Source organism: Staurois parvus, unplaced genomic scaffold (assembly GCF_062004578.1).
Source record: "Staurois parvus isolate SC_StPar_1 unplaced genomic scaffold, SC_StPar_1.0 ptg001397l, whole genome shotgun sequence".
Taxonomy (NCBI): domain Eukaryota; kingdom Metazoa; phylum Chordata; class Amphibia; order Anura; family Ranidae; genus Staurois; species Staurois parvus.
The window spans coordinates 109,862-126,130 of NW_028319193.1; the positions used below are offsets into that span (position 1 = coordinate 109,862).

The window sequence follows — 16,269 nt, forward strand, 5'->3', positions numbered from 1 at the left end:
ACGGGGCTTAACTTCCCTGCCCCAGAACACATGGCACATGCGTCAGGAAGTGTTGCTTCCATCAGAGCCCAATCACACAGGTGCTCGGCAAGTCCCTTTAAGCTTTCATTCCTTTAGCAGACTAAAAATTTGCTAGGAAAAAATAATTCCGGCTACAGGATATGCATCACGGGATATCTGACACTCTATCGCCAGAGAACTGCCAAGCCCCGGACTGATCTTAGCCTTGATTTAAAGTTACGAGCAAGTTAAGGAGGAAGAAAGTGATTTAATAACGTGTGCTATGCTCTAAGCAGTTTTATTTATAGTTTTGCTGCTCTAAACATATTTCACTGTTAAAAGTTGCAGTCAGATCTTCTGCGAAGATACACGGGTCCTTCTGCTGACCAGGAGCATACCGCGGCCTGCGGTGCAGATGTACGCCGTCCCGACAGATGGAACGAACGCTGAGTAAGCAAAGAGTCCTTGACATGGTTTAATGATGAACTGTGACATTTAATGAGGTGACAGCATCACTTAGTTCTCTTTTTATCATTTAAAGTAATCCTGGGGGGAGCTTGGAGCTCAAAGACTAAAGCCGGCCATACACTAGTACAATTCTCTTCAAAATGTTTCATTTTAAGAACATTCGTTCCATTTTCTGCCCACGATTCCAAATTGCAAGGATACTGTGGCAGGAGCTCCTTTATTTTGTGACAAACGCACATAGGACAGCCGACTGATGTGAATAAGCTGCTTTATACACGACACGCAGAAACGTGTGTAAATTGCGCTTTGAAAAGTTGCGAGTGCTAATGACATACGTTTTTCGTCTGTTCCAGCTGTTTTTGTGGAAGAAAAATAGTTTTCTTCTGTTCAAAAAAATGGAAGTTAATGGATGCGGACATTAATGGATGTAAAAAGATGTGCATCCGTTTACATCTGCAAGTCCATAGAAATACATGGGGGTCCGTTTTTCATCTGTAAATGGACAGATAAAAAACGGACATATGGAACGCCCGTGTGAAAGGGGCCTTATAGTGTTTAGGATAACAAGGGACGGGTCACATAACAGACAATCATCTGCAGAGTGTATTATTATTATTATTATACAGTATTTATAAAGCGCCAATAGTTCGCTCAGCGCTGTACATTACAATGGGGAACAGAACATGTGACAGAACAACAACAATACAATGCAAAACATGAGGGGATCGAGGGCCCTGCTCTTTGGAGCTTACAATCTAGGAGGGAGGGGATGGTGGCACAGGAGGAGAAAGCTGTGGGGGATGGAGTGGTAGGAAGAGTGGAGGAGGTCAGCAAGTTAGCAGGGGGTGGGGTAGGCTTCCCTGAAGAGGTGGGTTTTCAGGGTGCGCCTAAAGGAGAGAAGAGTAGGTGATAATCTGATGGGTTGGGGCAGGGAGTTCCAGAGGATGGGGGACACCCTGGAGAAGTCCTGGAGGCGGGCATGGGAGGAGGAGACCAGGGAACTAGAGAGAAGGAGGTCATTGGGAGTGTGCATGATGAGTGGTACTTGGATATTAGGTCGGTGATGTAATTTGGGGCAGTATGGTGGACAGCTTTGTACGTCAGTGTTAGGATTTTGAATTTGATCCGTTGCGCAATCGGAAGCCAGTGGAGGGATTGGCAGAGGGGGGTGGTGGAAACGGAGCGGTTGGAAAGGTGAATGAGTCTGGCAGCCGTATTCAGGATCGACTGAAGTGGGGATAGCCAGCGGCGAGGCAGGCCAGTGAGGAGGGAGTTGCAGTAGTCGAGTCGTGATATGATGAGGGAGTGGATGAGCTGTTTAGTCGTTTCTGGAGTTAGGAACATGCGTATTTTGGCGATGTTGCGGAGGTGGAGTCTGCATGAGTTTGTTAAAGATTGGACTTGGGGCTGGAAGGATAGGTTGGAGTCCAGAATGACACCAAGTACTCTGGCCTGCGGGGCGGGCTTGATGGTGGCGTTGTTGGATGTGACAGAGAAGTCAATGAGGGGTGGTGTCTGGGCTGGGGAGAAGACAAGAAACTCGGTTTTGGAGAGGTTCAGTTTAAGGAAGTGGAGCGACATCCAGTCTGATATGTTGCTCAGTAGGTGTGTGATTCGGGCGGAGACTGAGGGGGTGAGGTGGGGGGTTGAGAGATAGATTTGTGTGTCGTCAGCATAGAGGTGGTAGTTGAAGCCGTGAGAATGTATGAGTTGGCCAAGGGAGGAGGTGTAGATGGAGAAGAGAAGGGGCCCAAGGACGAAGCCTTGAGGGACCCCAACAGAGAGGGGGAGTGAGGGGGAGGTGGTAGGATTATAGGTAACGCTGAAAGAGCGTTGTGACAGGTAGGATGAGAGCCAGGAGAGAGCAGAATCTCTGAGGCCGAGGGAGTGTAGTTTTTTGAGGAGGAGGGGGTGGTCGACTGTGTCGAAGGCCGCGGAGAGGTCAAGGAGTAGGAGCACTGAATAGTGGCCATTAGCTTTGGCAGTTAGCAGGTCGTTGGAGAGTTTGAGTAATGCAGTTTCGGTGGAGTGTAGGGGACGGAAGCCGGACTGTAGGGGATCGAGGAGGTTGTTGTCGTTGAGGTGAGAGCTTAGGCGGGTGTAGACTAGGCGCTCGAGGAGTTTGGATGTGAATGGGAGCAGGGAGATAGGTCTGAGGTTGTTCGGGTCATTGGGGTCCAGGGAGGGATTTTTAAGTATGGGGGTGATCTGTGCATGCTTCAGAGGGGAGGGGAAAGTGCCGGAGGAGAGGGAGAGATTAAAGATGTTGGTGAGGGAGCATAAGATGGAGGGGGAAGGAGGTTGTAGGAGTTGTGAGGGGATAGGGTCGAGGGGGCAGGTGGTGAGGCGGGCATCAGAGAGGACCTTAGAGACTTCCTCGATGGTAGTAAGGTCAAAGGTGCGGAGTGTTGAGGAGGCTTCAGTATGAGGAATGTAGGGTGGGGTGCAAGTGGAGGTCAGTGGGGCCGTGGGAGAGGGGTGATGAGGGGGTAGCTTTGTGAGAGGGGACGGGGTTGGAGGGAGTTTGAGCAGTGATGAAGTCCCTGCGGGTTATGCCGAGGGAGAGGGGGGATGAGGGGGTAGCTATGTGAGAGGGGACGGGTTGAGAGGGAGTGTGAGTTGCGGCGATGTCCTTGCGAATTGTGTCAATCTTGTTTTTGAAGTGATTGGCAATCTCAAGGGCGGTGAGTGAGGTGCTGGGTGGAGGTGGGGGTGGAGAGAGTAGAGAGTTGAAGGTGGAGAAGAGTCGGCGAGGATTGGAGGAGAGGGCCTTGATGAGGGTCAGGAAGTAGGCTTGTTTGGCTGCGTGGAGGGAGGAGGTGTAGGTGTGGAAGGCAGATTTGTAGCAGGTGAAGGCTTGTTGGGATTTGGTTTTGCGCCATAGTCGCTCCAGGGCACGACTGTGTCGTTTGAGGGTTTTGGTGTGATCAGTCTGCCAGGGCTGGAGTGGTCGGGGTCCGATGTTGCGTGTGGTTAAAGGCGCTAGTGAGTCAAGGGCTGTTGACAGTGCGTTGTTATAGGCAGTCATAGCCAAGTTGGGGCAGGACAGGGGGAGGATGCTGTCGTGGAGTTGATCAGCTGCAGAGTGGAGGGGGGCAGGGTTAAGGTTGCGGAGGTTACGGCTGGTAGTAGTGTGACATTTGGAGGGGTAGGCGTTGGAGGACGAGGAGATAGAGAAGGTAATCAGGTTGTGGTCAGAAAGAGGGAAGGGGGTGTTAGTGAGGTTGTGGGGAGCGCAGCAGTTGCAGAAGACGAGATCAAGGATATTACCGGATATTACTGTATAGGAGATGATTGCGGTCTATGGATTCCCATTTCATCCAGCATCAGTAGGAGGTAGGGATGGCTGTAAAGGAATACAGTATAGATAAAACTGAAGAGAAGCCTTTGTATTGGATCATATACATTCAGAGGATTCATTTAGATAACAATATACACATGATAGCTAAAGAAGAAATTAAGAATCGCTTCACCTAAAGCTAACATTTTCTATTCTGCTAACTGCAGCTTCTTATATGTCATGGGGACTCTGGTGGTGTGCTATTTGCGTCTGAGATCCCAAGTCTGTACACCTGATGCAGAAATTACAACGGCTTCTGATTCATTTGGCTCAGTATTATTTATTTAAAGCAGAATTAAAAGGATAAGTTCACCTTTGCAAAAAAAAAAATATAATAAATGCACATCTTTATGCAGGTAAAAAAAATGTGTATTATTTTTTTTTTACTAGGAGACTAGAAAGCATTGCACCCTTGATCAGCAGATCTCGGGTGCCATGCAGGACTCCTGCAGACCTGTTTGTATATCTGTGTGCTTGTACGATCAGGCAGATATACAGTATATATATCTGACTCCAAACCATTACAGTTCCCCATTAGACTATATACTCAGGGAAAAGTTAGTCCTTTGTTGTTCTTCAATGTGACTTTATTTAGAATTTGCAGTAAAGCTTTGTGGCTTTGCAGATGTTCCCTGTAATAATTGGCACTGGTGGAAGACTTCTTACTCTTCTGCACTGACCAGTCTTGACTTACTGTAGCTTTGCTGGTCCTGCTGGGCTTCTGTTTGTCTATTTGAACCAAAGCTCTGCACTACCTCTTTGGTGCATGCTCTGCAATCTTGTTCTTGTTATCTAGTTCCTGATAGGCATCTCGATCCTGTTACTGACTTGACTTCCCCTCTGACCTAGCTTTTGGATTCTCCTTGTCTGCATTCGCTGCCTGCTTCTGCTACTGACCTTGGCTTGGAGTTCTAAACACACTGCCAACCTTGTGAACCTGTATCATGCTGCCCGATTGTTGCTGACTTCTGGCTGTTCCTGAGTCTTATTCTGCTTATGTCCTGGTGTCCTTCCACTCGGGTATCACTCAACTAGGTTTTGGACCTGTCTCCTCCTTTAACTAGACTTGGCACCTCCACGGTGCATCACCAGCTGTACTTCTGCTCATCAGATACCAGAGCTCTCAAGTTCCTGCTCATAGTATCTACACCTTGCCTCTTGCGCCTTTCCTTTGCCCCTGCAGACCTGGTCTCAACTTCCAGGTTTGCTCAGACGGGAACTATGCAAAAGGCCACCTTCGTCATCTCAGGCTACATAGATATACAGGTACGTGACACCATGGGGAACAACACTAAGGTTATTCAAGCCTTTCTCAACCATTTAAACACAGAGGGACCATTGAAGTAACTTTCCGGCCCCAGGTAACCCCTGCTAAAAATGACTATGGCCACAACCAGGGGCAGACTGACCATTTGGAAACTCAGGCACTGCCCGAGGGCCAGGGTCAGTAGGGGGCCCCATGAGATGCCCCTGGTACCTTTTTCATAGGCTTTTTTGAGTTTGGGCAAGGACACAGGGGCCCCATGATCCCCTATTGCCCAGGGGCCCCATGAGTTGTCAGTCTGCCTCTGGCCACAACTCATGATACATTAGTGTGATGGTCAGTGGGAAGAATGCTCCTTAGGGCCCATGTACACAAGCAGCTGCTTTTTGCCAGAGCTCCTAAACTCAACGCCATAAAAGTCTATGTGTCCAAGTACACATAGGCTTTTGCAGAGTTTAGCAGCTTCCGCGTTTAGGTGAGGCTAAGGGGTTTATTTACTAAAGCTGGAGAGTCCAAAATCAGACTCCCTTCTGCATAGAAACCAATCAGCTTCTAACCTCAGCTTGTTCAATGAAGCTTTGGCAATGAAACCTGGAAGCTGATTGGTTTCTATGCAGAAGGGAGTCTGATTTTGGACTCTCCAGCTTTAGTAAATAAACCCCTAAATGTCCCTCTCCTGAACGCACAAGAATCGCATTCAGGATAGGAACGTTTTGACCACCGGCCGTGGGAAAACGCAAAATGCAGTAACTGTGGTACTACAATTTTTCTGCGGTTTGCGTTTTCCCGCGGCTGGCGGTAAGGGTGGGCTCGTGTACATGGAGCCTTACACTTGCAGTCATTGGGAAGAATTACAGATAGCTAAAAAGATGGATGGTGTCAGTGGGAACTTATCGGAGAAGCAGAAATTGCTCATTGTTTGAGGAAACCCTGGCAACCTCTGGAGGAAAGCTGGGTTCTATGGAACCCTGGTTGAGATATGTGTATACTAATGTCAGGGGGTGACTACTTCACCTCTGCCCCACACTGCAGTTCTTCCACCACTGAGAAGAGACACTGCAATGTTTGAGGAACATTAAAGTTTATAATTTTCCACGGCAAAGCTTTGTCTTCTTAATTGCAAGTCAACAGCTGGAAAAGCACCAGCCATCCCGGCAAGACAAATTTCACTTTTCTCTCCTCACTTTCCATTATGAAGTCTCTGTAGCAACAGATGTTTAATACAACAGGTTAAGCCCGGGGGTCCCCTGGGAGATGAGTTTAAAGATTGGTAAATGAAAATCAGACGCTCGCTGTGTTTACTCTCAAGCAGAGCAAACGGGAGATAGAAAATGCCTTTCCGGAGAGGTGCGAGCAACCGTACAATGGCGCCATTTTTCACGTCAGTTGCGAAGACATTAAGGGAGCCATTTAAAATTTAAAAACACCACAAATCTTGCTCTGTAATGATAATGTCTCACCTCGTGGGCTTTAATGCAACTTTAGGCATTGCAGGGATGAGCAGTTCAATACAAATCACAGAATTGTTCTTTTACTGTTTTCTCCTTTGCTGCTTGCGGTACAGTAACTGGGAAGAATAGGATGAAAGTTAGCAGAATGCGTAAAAAAAGAGGTTCTGCCTTATAGGATCGCCTGTTCATCAACCAGTTTTACCACTTGTCCTCCAGAGGATTTACCCCCCTTCATGACCAGGCCATTTTTTGCGATACGGCGCTGTGTTACTTTAACTGACAACTGTGCGGTCATGCAATGCCACACCCAAATGGAATTTATGTCATTTCTTTTCCCCACATATAGAGCTTTCTTTCAGTGGTATTTTTTCACCTCTGTGGTTTTAATTTTTTGCACTATAAACAAAAAAAGACCGACAATATTTTTGACTTTTTGTTATAAAACATATCCAGTAAAAAAATTTCTAAATAAAATGTCTTAATAAATTTAGGCCAAAATGTATTCTGCTACATGTCTTTGCTAAAGAAAAATCCCAATAGGTGTATATTGATTGGTTTACATGAAAGTTAGAGCGTCTACAAATGGCGGTATATGTACTGGACTTTTTTAATTTTATTTTCTTTCTACCAGAAATGGCGGTGATCAGCGACTTATAGAGGGACTGCGGTACTGTGGCGAGCATTCTGACACTGGGGTGGGAACTGACTAACTGTTACTGACATCTCCAGTGACACTAACACGGTGGGGCAGCACAGTGGCTAAATGGTTAGCACTTCCACCTGGCAGTACTAGGATTGTTGGTTTGAATCCCAACCACGGCACCACCTGCCTGGAGTTTGCATGTTCTCCCTGTGACTGTGTGGGCTTCCTCCAGGTAGTCTGGTTTCCTCCCACACCCCAAAGACATGCTGGTAGGTGAATTGGCTCCTGTCTAAATTGTCCCTAGTATGTGTATGTATGAATGTGAGTTAGGGACTTTAGATTGTATGCCCCTTGAGGGTTAGGGACTGATGTGAATGTACAATAAAAATTAAAAAAAAACAATGTAAAGCACTGCGTAAATTGACAGCGCTAGATAAGTACCATAAATAAAATAAATCAGTGCTAATAAAAAGCAGTGACACTACTAATGACACTGGGCAGGAAGGGGTTAACATCTAGGGTGATCAAAGGGTTAACTGTGTGCTGTGTGTGTTTTACATTGTGTGCTGTTTTACTAGGAAGGCATGTTGCTTTGTATCTCTCTGTTGTCCAGGGAGATACAAAGCGGCACATCCATGCTGACAGGAGAGAGACCTGTGTTGTTTACACATAGATCTCTCCCTACTCAGTCCTGCCAATGGTCACAAGTCCCGTCCGGGAATCGCTGGTCGGGACACAGTGATTGACATTCCCAGCAGCCAATAGCGGCGTGGGTAGCGTGGCGTGCACACCCCCTACCCGGAAATGCAAATCACTTCTATATATGTGATTTTGCTCAGCGGTGCCACCCTGTAGCATTACTTCTGCTATACGGCGGCAGGCTGAATTGAAGGCAAATATTGATGACCTTTTTCTAAAAAATGTCCTTCCTAGGCCTGTCTGGCTTTAAAGCGGTATTAAACCCAAAAACAAAAATGCAATATATTGTAGCTTACTGATCATTAGATGTGGTGGCTGCATTAATTTTCTTTTTTTTAGTCTTTTTTTCCCCTGTTCTCACCTGGTCATCTGGTCAGTAACACTTCTCCTGTATTAGTGTGCCTGCCCTCTGGATGAAGGAGCAGAGGGGGCACAGCAGCATTATCAGGCTTGGGGAGGGTAAAGTTAGATGAACTAGCAGATTTAAATACAGTAACAAGTTGAATCTAAACTCCAGCTAACACTTTATAATCAGTTACAGCAAACAGTTTTTTTTTCTTTTTGGGATAAAATTTTACATACATAAATAAAAGCTGATGATCGTAAGCACCCCTGTTAGTGGTGAATGATTTGTCTCATCCCTGTAACTAATTCCTCAGGAAGAGAGCTTGTTCTTTTGAAAAACAACTTACTGGCCAGATCACCAGCTGAAAATAAAAGAAAAAAAGCCTTAAAAAAAAACCTAATTATGCCATCACATCAATATTTGGTTGTGGGTTCAATACCGCTTTAATATTATAAGTCTTCATGCACACGGGGCGTTTTGATAACACTGGTACCGTTACTTGTGCAAAGTCACGTTAAAAACGTGAGTTTTTCAGCTTTTTTAGCGTTTTTGCATTAGCGATTAGCAGCATTTTCCTGTGTTTAAAAAATATCTTTTTTGGTCAAAAAACCCTCCAAAAATGTTTGTGGCGGTTTACCGCATTTTGCCACGTTTTTGAGCATTAGAGCGTTTTTATAGCTAAAAAACTCTAAAAACCCACTAGTCCTGGGTTTTTTTTCCAGCCAAAAACCGTTCTAGCCAAAAAACATTGATTAAAGCCTATGTGTGCATGGACACATAGGATAACATGCTGGGGAGTTTACTGGCTGTAGAAAAAAACGTCAAAAGCCAAAAACAGGAGCTGTAAAGACATCCAGTGTGCATGAGGACTAAGAGTTACCAGAGCTAGGATGCAGCCAGTGAAATTAGGACTTCTTACCTTATCCTTATACAGCAGTGGTTCTCAACCTTCCTAATGCCGCGACCCTTTAATACAGTTCCTCATGTTGTGGTGACCCCCAACCATAAAATTATTTTTGTTGCTACTTCATAACTGTAATTTTGCAGTGGAAGGACTAGTGCCACGTCATTGGTGTCGGTGGGAGGAATAGTGCCCCATCATTGGTGTCAGTGGGAGGAATAGTGCCCCATCATTGGTGTCAGTGGGAGGAATAGTGCCCCATCATTGGTGTCAGTGGGAGGAATAGTGCCCCATCATTGGTGTCAGTGGGAGGAATAGTGCCCCATCATAGGTGTCAGTGGGGGGAATAGTGCCCCATCATAGGTGTCAGTGGGGGGAATAGTGCCCCATCATTGGTGTCAGTGGGAGGAATAGTGCCCCATCATTGGTGTCAGTGGGAGGAATAGTGCCCCATCATTGGTGTCAGTGGGAGGAATAGTGCCCCATCATTGGTGTCAGTGGGAGGAATAGTGCCCCATCATTGGTGTCAGTGGGAGGAATAGTGCCCCATCATAGGTGTCAGTGGGGGGAATAGTGCCCCATCATTGGTGCCAGTGGGAGGAAGAGTGCCCCATCATTGGTGCCAGTGGGAGGAATAGTGCCCCATCATAGGTGTCAGTGGGGGGAATAGTGCCCCATCATTGGTGCCAGTGGGAGGAATAGTGCCCCATCATTGGTGCTAGTGGGAGGAATAGTGCCCCATCATAGGTGTCACTGGGGGGAATAGTGCCCCATCATTGGTGCCAGTGGGAGGAATAGTGCCCCAACATTGGTGTCAGTGGGAGGAATAGTGCCCCATCATTGGTGTCAGTGGGAGGAATAGTGCCCCATCATAGGTGTCAGTGGGGGGAATAGTGCCCCATCATTGGTGTCAGTGGGAGTAATAGTGCCCCATCATTGGTGTCAGTGGGGGGAGGAATAGTGCCCCATCGTTGGTGTCAGTGGGGGGAGGAATAGTGCCCCATCGTTGGTGTCAGTGGGGGGAGGAATAGTGCCCCATCGTTGGTGTCAGTGGGGGGAGGAATAGTGCCCCATCATTGGTGTTAGTGGGGGGAGGAATAGTGCCCCATCGTTGGTGTCAGTGGGGGGAGGAATAGTGCCCCATCGTTGGTGTCAGTGGGGGGAGGAATAGTGCCCCATCATTGGTGTCATTTGGGGGAGGAATCGTGCCTCATCGTTGGTGTCAGTAGGGGGAGGAATAGTGCCCCATCGTTGGTGTCATTTGGGGGGAGGAATCGTGCCTCATCGTTGGTGTCAGTGGGGGAAGGAATAGTGCCCTATCATTGGTATTAGTGACACCAATGATGGGGCACTATTCCTCCCACTGACACCGATGATACTTACCTTGCTGACCCCTGCTCCAGCCTGGGCTCGCTCGCTCGCTCGCTCCCTCCCACTCCCATGGTACAGACACTTACCGGTCAGCTGTCTTCCTTCTTTGGCTGCTCTCCTCCTCTTCACTCTCTCGATCTTCGCGGTGCCGGTCGGCTCCTCCTCTCCAAGCTCCACCTCCTCGCCGGTGATTGGCCGCCTGTGTGCCTCTCCTGAGCTACAGTTCCGGCAGCCAATCACCGGCGAGGATTGATCCCGGGGGTGTGTCCAGATGACAGGGGCGGCATGTCATCCCGCCCACACCTGGAGACGGATAGAGGAGCGGTGTCTCGGTTCCTAAGACCATCGGAAATATGTGTTTTCCGATGGTCTTAGGCGACCCCTGTGAAAGGGTTGTTCGACCCCCAAAGGGGTCGCGACCCACAGGTTGAGAACCGCTGTTATGCAGAATTCTGTGAATGATTGAACTACAAGTCCCGGCAGCCTTAGCAGCTGTTGGTTTGTAGTTCTCAGTGAACTACCATGGCACTGTGGAGTGCTGTGGTAGTTCATTGATTCTTCCTGTTCCTGGCAGTATATCTGCTTGCCTTTACATCCCGTACATTTTACCTGCAAAAACATGTACATTTATTTTTTGCCAATAGGTGAACTTATCCTTCAGGGCCGGTTCACACTATAGAAATGCAGTCTAGATGCATTCCGAATGCATTTTTGCATGCACCTTTTTGGCGCGTTCCAGTGTGTTTTTTATGCATTCCAGTGCATATTTTCCCCTGTCTTTTTCTTCAGTTGAAATCGGGAAATGCATTCCAGTGTGTTTTTGGTGCGTTTTGGTGCGGCCGGTGTTTTTGATGCGATTTACCACATTCCAGTACAGTTCTGTGCAGAAAAAATGCAGAATGTTCTACTTCTTTTTCTGCAACCGAAATGCACTGGAACTGGAAGCACTGATGTAAACTATGACATTGACAACCGTATAACCTACTTTCTGTTCACTTTGGATGCAGAAAAAAAGCAACAGAAACACATGTAGTATGAACTGGCCCTTAGGCTGTTAAAATATTGTAGCCAAAAGCTAAAGCTCATGGCAATGCTGAGCTTTCTTTCTGGAAAGACCACCATGTTTTTCTTACTGGGTGTCATGGATGCAATCTGCTATAAATTGTAATATGTAAAATAAAAGATATTTACAAATATATTTTTTGTATTATTATTATTATCATTATTATTATTATAATACACATTATTTATTTACAAATTATACATCAGTTGACAAACTTTCAATTTAAAAAAATTACAAAAAGGTATTTTAGCTTTCACAAATAGACATTTCAGTAAATGATGGAAAATGTAACTTCAAATGTCAAATGCCAGCAAACTGGAAGTCACTAAAGTATGCGACTGCTGTTGGAATATTGAGGTCAACTGTTACATATTTAGGATTATATTTTGGATTAGAATATAAAATCAAGGATTACTTCTGAGAAATAAATCCAATAAAGGCTGAAATGACAACAGCAGAAACAAATGAATAAGAAAACTCTTTTAGAGATAGAAAATAAAAAATACAGAGGAGTCGAGCAATCACAGCCTCATAGAACATAGACTGTTCTGTTATTAGCGACATTCTGTACTGCAGCTGTACGGCCCATTCACATCTGGGCCTAAATGCCGCGATTCTGCCCGCAATCCCAAATCATGATTTCGCAATGTACGTTTGGGTGCCACTGTTCCAAATGGCACCCCAAACACTGTGCAATTCTGACGCAAACGGCAAAGTGTGCATTTAGAAATTGTGCTAAGCTTGTCGCCCAAATAGGAGCAGGAACTTTTTTTGGGCGACAAATGCGCATGGGGCAACACAATGAAGTGTCTATGTCGTGGAAACGCACGTAATTTATGCTTTTCAAATTGCAAGTGGGAACACTCGTTCCTGCAACGCAATATCTGGTTGGGGCCTTATTGATAAACCCAATACTAATTTATTGCACAATATGATAAATAGTCACATGGGCTTCTTCAGCAAGTATAGGAAAACTGAGATCTATGGTATTTCTGCTGGTTTTTGGAATGTACGCATGCAGGCTGCTTTTCTGAAATCTTTTTTAGGCCTCGCTCACATGTGCTTTGATCTCTGAAAAGCAATCCACCATTCAGATCACCCTTTAGAGAGTGGTGAAGAGGGGTTGTATCACCTGTTTTAACCCCTTTGACCCTGCATTAGCATGTTGCAACTGCATTGCAGGGAGCTTGCACCCCTAGCAGCTGCCTCCGCAGCTAAAGGGAGAGCGGTTGGGGTCAGTAAACTCTCCCTAAAAAGTCTTTATTGCAAGGGTAGTCAACCTTAAAGAGGATCTACCTGAACAACATTGGACAAGTCAAAATCACTGGGCGCAGTGGTGCCTCCTCACACCTGATTCAAACCTCTAATTGCCGTACTACCGTATCAGAATTATGGGTCTAAATCAGGGGACGAGGAGGCAACATATCGCCTCCTTACCATCTGTCAAATGCACTGGGATCGCTTTGCAGAGGAGCAGCAGTTCGTACTGCACCTATGAATGATCCCTTAGTTGTAATCGACAGAAGCATCCTAAGGGTTTGTTTACATGTAAAGTTGGGTTGTAGTAAAACCCTGCAGCTGAATCACGGTTTTACTGCCCCCCCCCCCAACCCCTACCCCCTGTAGCTGCTGAGGCAGCAGCCAAAAGTGTATACATGCACAGCAGGAATTACAGCCCCTGTTGCTTTTGGTGGGTGCTACCGCCTGTCAACCAAGACCCATTCAAGTAAATGTGGCCACTCTACAAGTGCCCTGCAACTGCATGCTTCTGCGGGATCCAAGGGGTTAAAGCAGATGGTGAGAATGCAACACAATGTCGCCTGTTTAACCCCTTGTTTGCTGTACTGCACAGGGTTGCAGGGCAATTGCAGAGCGGCCTCATTCACTTCAATGGGTTTTGCTTGGTAGGTGCTACACCCACCAACCACGGCAGGGTGTAGGAGCAGCTCTACAGAGGAGACATCAACTTATGCGGCTCCTGCTCCCAACTCCAGATCCAACTTGACAAGCAGTTCCTCCGCATTGTACTCTGTTTGATGCTCGGGGATGGCGGGTCAGCAAGCCAAGACTGCAATCTACCAGTCACCTGGCCAAGATCTACTGGTTGCTGACCCCCGCTTTAGTGTGTCCTAAAACATCTAATTCTAGATAGTGTAGGGAGCTGTTAAACCCCCTCCAGGGGCGGACTGACCATTCAAGCACTCGGGCACTGCCCGATGGCCCGGGGTCAGTAGGGGGCCCCATAAAATGTCCCTTGTACCTTTTTACAGGCTTTTTTGGGTGTGTTTTGAGTGTGGGCAAGGACACAGGGGCCCCATGATCCCCAATTGCCTGGGGGCCCCAGGAGTTGTCAGTCCGCCCCTGACCCCCTCCCATTTTTTTTAGCCATTTGTGTCCTTTTGGGCTGATTTCCCTTTATTTCTTGTGCTGTGGATGAGAAGGCTGTGAAGGGAAATTTTCCCAAAGTCAGGGAATTGCTCTCTTAGGCTATCCATAAACGTAAAGATTTCTCTAGGCTGCACTGATGTGTACTGATGAGCAGTGGCAGTTGGAAACTTGGCCCCTGAGGGCCCGGGGTCAGTAGGAGGCCCCATGAGATGGCCCTGGTACCTTTTTCATAGGCTTTTTTGAGTTTGGGCAAGGACACAGGGGCCCCATGATCCCCTATTGCCCGGGGGCCCCATGAGTTGTCAGTCCACCCCTGCTGATGAGGCTGCACTGATGGGCATGATGAGGCAGCACTGATGGGCACTGATAAGCTGCACCGATAAGGAGGCACTAACTGGGCTGTACTGATGAGGCAACACTGATAGGCAGCACTGATGGGCACTGATATGTGGCACTGATGGGGCTTCAGTGATAATTGGGGCACTGATGATCAGTGCCCTGATTATCGGTGTAAATGTCAGCCTTGCCAATTATCACCTCTCCTTTCCTCACACAGCAACAGTGTGTGAGGAAAGGAAATGCCGATACCCGACCAGTTTGTTTACATAGGATCAGCTGTGATTAGACAAAAAAGTCTCTTATAGCGTCTCTAAATCAAATAACCTCGAATATTTCTTCTTCTTTGTTCCATATCTTTCCGTGCGTAATTCCTGCTCCATCCTCCACTTGTTACCCTCAAAAAAAGATAAAACGCACATAGTGTATTATCCTCAATACACGCACAACTGTGACTATGAATTACGCTTACAAAAATCTGTGTAAAATGTGCCCCACACTCCACCATGTGTCCGCGTCTAAATGTCTGTTATCCTCACTCCTACCCTCTAACTGCTTGAAGATCGCCTTATAACACATTCCACCATCTGGATTCTCTCACTAGGTAGACCTTTCTTCTGTCCTTCCTTTCACAAGTGATGAACCCAAAAGATCACAATATAATATGATGTCTTTGACTCCTCAGTATTGTGCTCTCTTGTGCTCCCTTCACTCATCGATTGTGCCACCAATGAAAAGTGAATCCACGCTCCATCACCTCACAGACCATGATCACATTGGTGATCAGTGTAGCCCCATTAGTGTGGCCAATAGTGTCCATCTGTGCCGGCAATCAGTGCCCATCAGTTAATCAGTGTTACCTATCAGTGCCACCCATCAGTGTTGCCCATCAGTCAATCAGTACCTCCTATCAGTGCCGCCCATCAGTGTTGCTCACCAGTTAATCAGTACCAATCAGTGCCGCCCATCAGTGTTGCTCATCAGTGCCACCTAACATTGCCCATCGGCAGTGTAACAGTGCCCATCAGTGCCACCTATCAGTGCCCATCAGTGCCGCCTAACAGTGTCCATCAGTGCGACCTAACAGTGCCCATCAGTACTGCCAATCAGTGCCGCCTAACAGTTCCCATCAGTGCCACCTAACAGTGCCCATCAGTGCCACCTAACAGTGCCCATCAGTACTGCCCATCAGTGCCGCCTAACAGTTCCCATCAGTGCCACCCATCAGTGCTGCCTAACAGTGCCCATCAGTGCTGCCCATCAGTGCCACCTAACAGTGACCATCAGTGCACCCATCAGTGCTTCCTAACAGTGCCCATCAGTGCTGCTCATTAGCGCCACCTATGATTGCCCATCAGTACCGCTTATCAGTGCCGCCTAACAGTGGCCATCAGTGCCACCTATCAGTGTAGCCTCATCAGTGTCCATCAGTGCAGCCTATCAGTGCCCATCAGTGATTCCTCATCAGTGCCCATCAGTGCACCCTATCAGTGCCCATCAGTGACTCCTCATCAGAACCCATCAATGCAACCTATCAGTGCCCATCAGTGAAGGAGAAAAATTACTTCTTTAAAAAACTTTATAACAGAAACTAAGAAAAACTTTTGGTCTTTTTTAGTTTATTTAGCAAAAAATAAAAACCCCAGTGGTGATTAAATACCGCCAAAAGAAAGGTCTATTTGTCTGAAAAAAAATAATAATAAAAATTTAGTTTGGGAACAGTGTTGCATGACCGCGCAATTGTCATTCAAAGTACAAGAGCGCTGAAAGGTGAAAATTGGTCTGGGCAGGAAGGGGTAAAAGTGCCCGGTAGGCAAGTGGTTAAGTCTGAAAATGGCTGTTTTTTTCCTCAACAAAAAGTTAGATATCTCTTTAACTTAAAAGTGTATAAGGAATCTACACTAAGATAGAGATCTAACTTCTAGTCCATGTCCTTGCTGGAGCTGTACGTGACCAGAGTGACAAAGATGGATGTTGAATTGCTAAACAAATGCATTTG

The 16,269-nt window shown here is 46.8% G+C and overlaps 1 long non-coding RNA gene across 1 annotated transcript in view; it reads left to right on the forward strand.

Moving 5' to 3' along the window:
• The first annotated feature begins 296 nt into the window (after window positions 1–296).
• Window positions 297–16,269, forward strand: part of LOC149436221 (uncharacterized) — a 39,730-nt gene continuing 23,757 nt past the window's right edge. The window contains exon 1 of the long non-coding RNA XR_016308323.1: window positions 297–450. This is a non-coding gene — a long non-coding RNA (uncharacterized LOC149436221). The remainder of the gene's footprint in view (window positions 451–16,269) is intronic.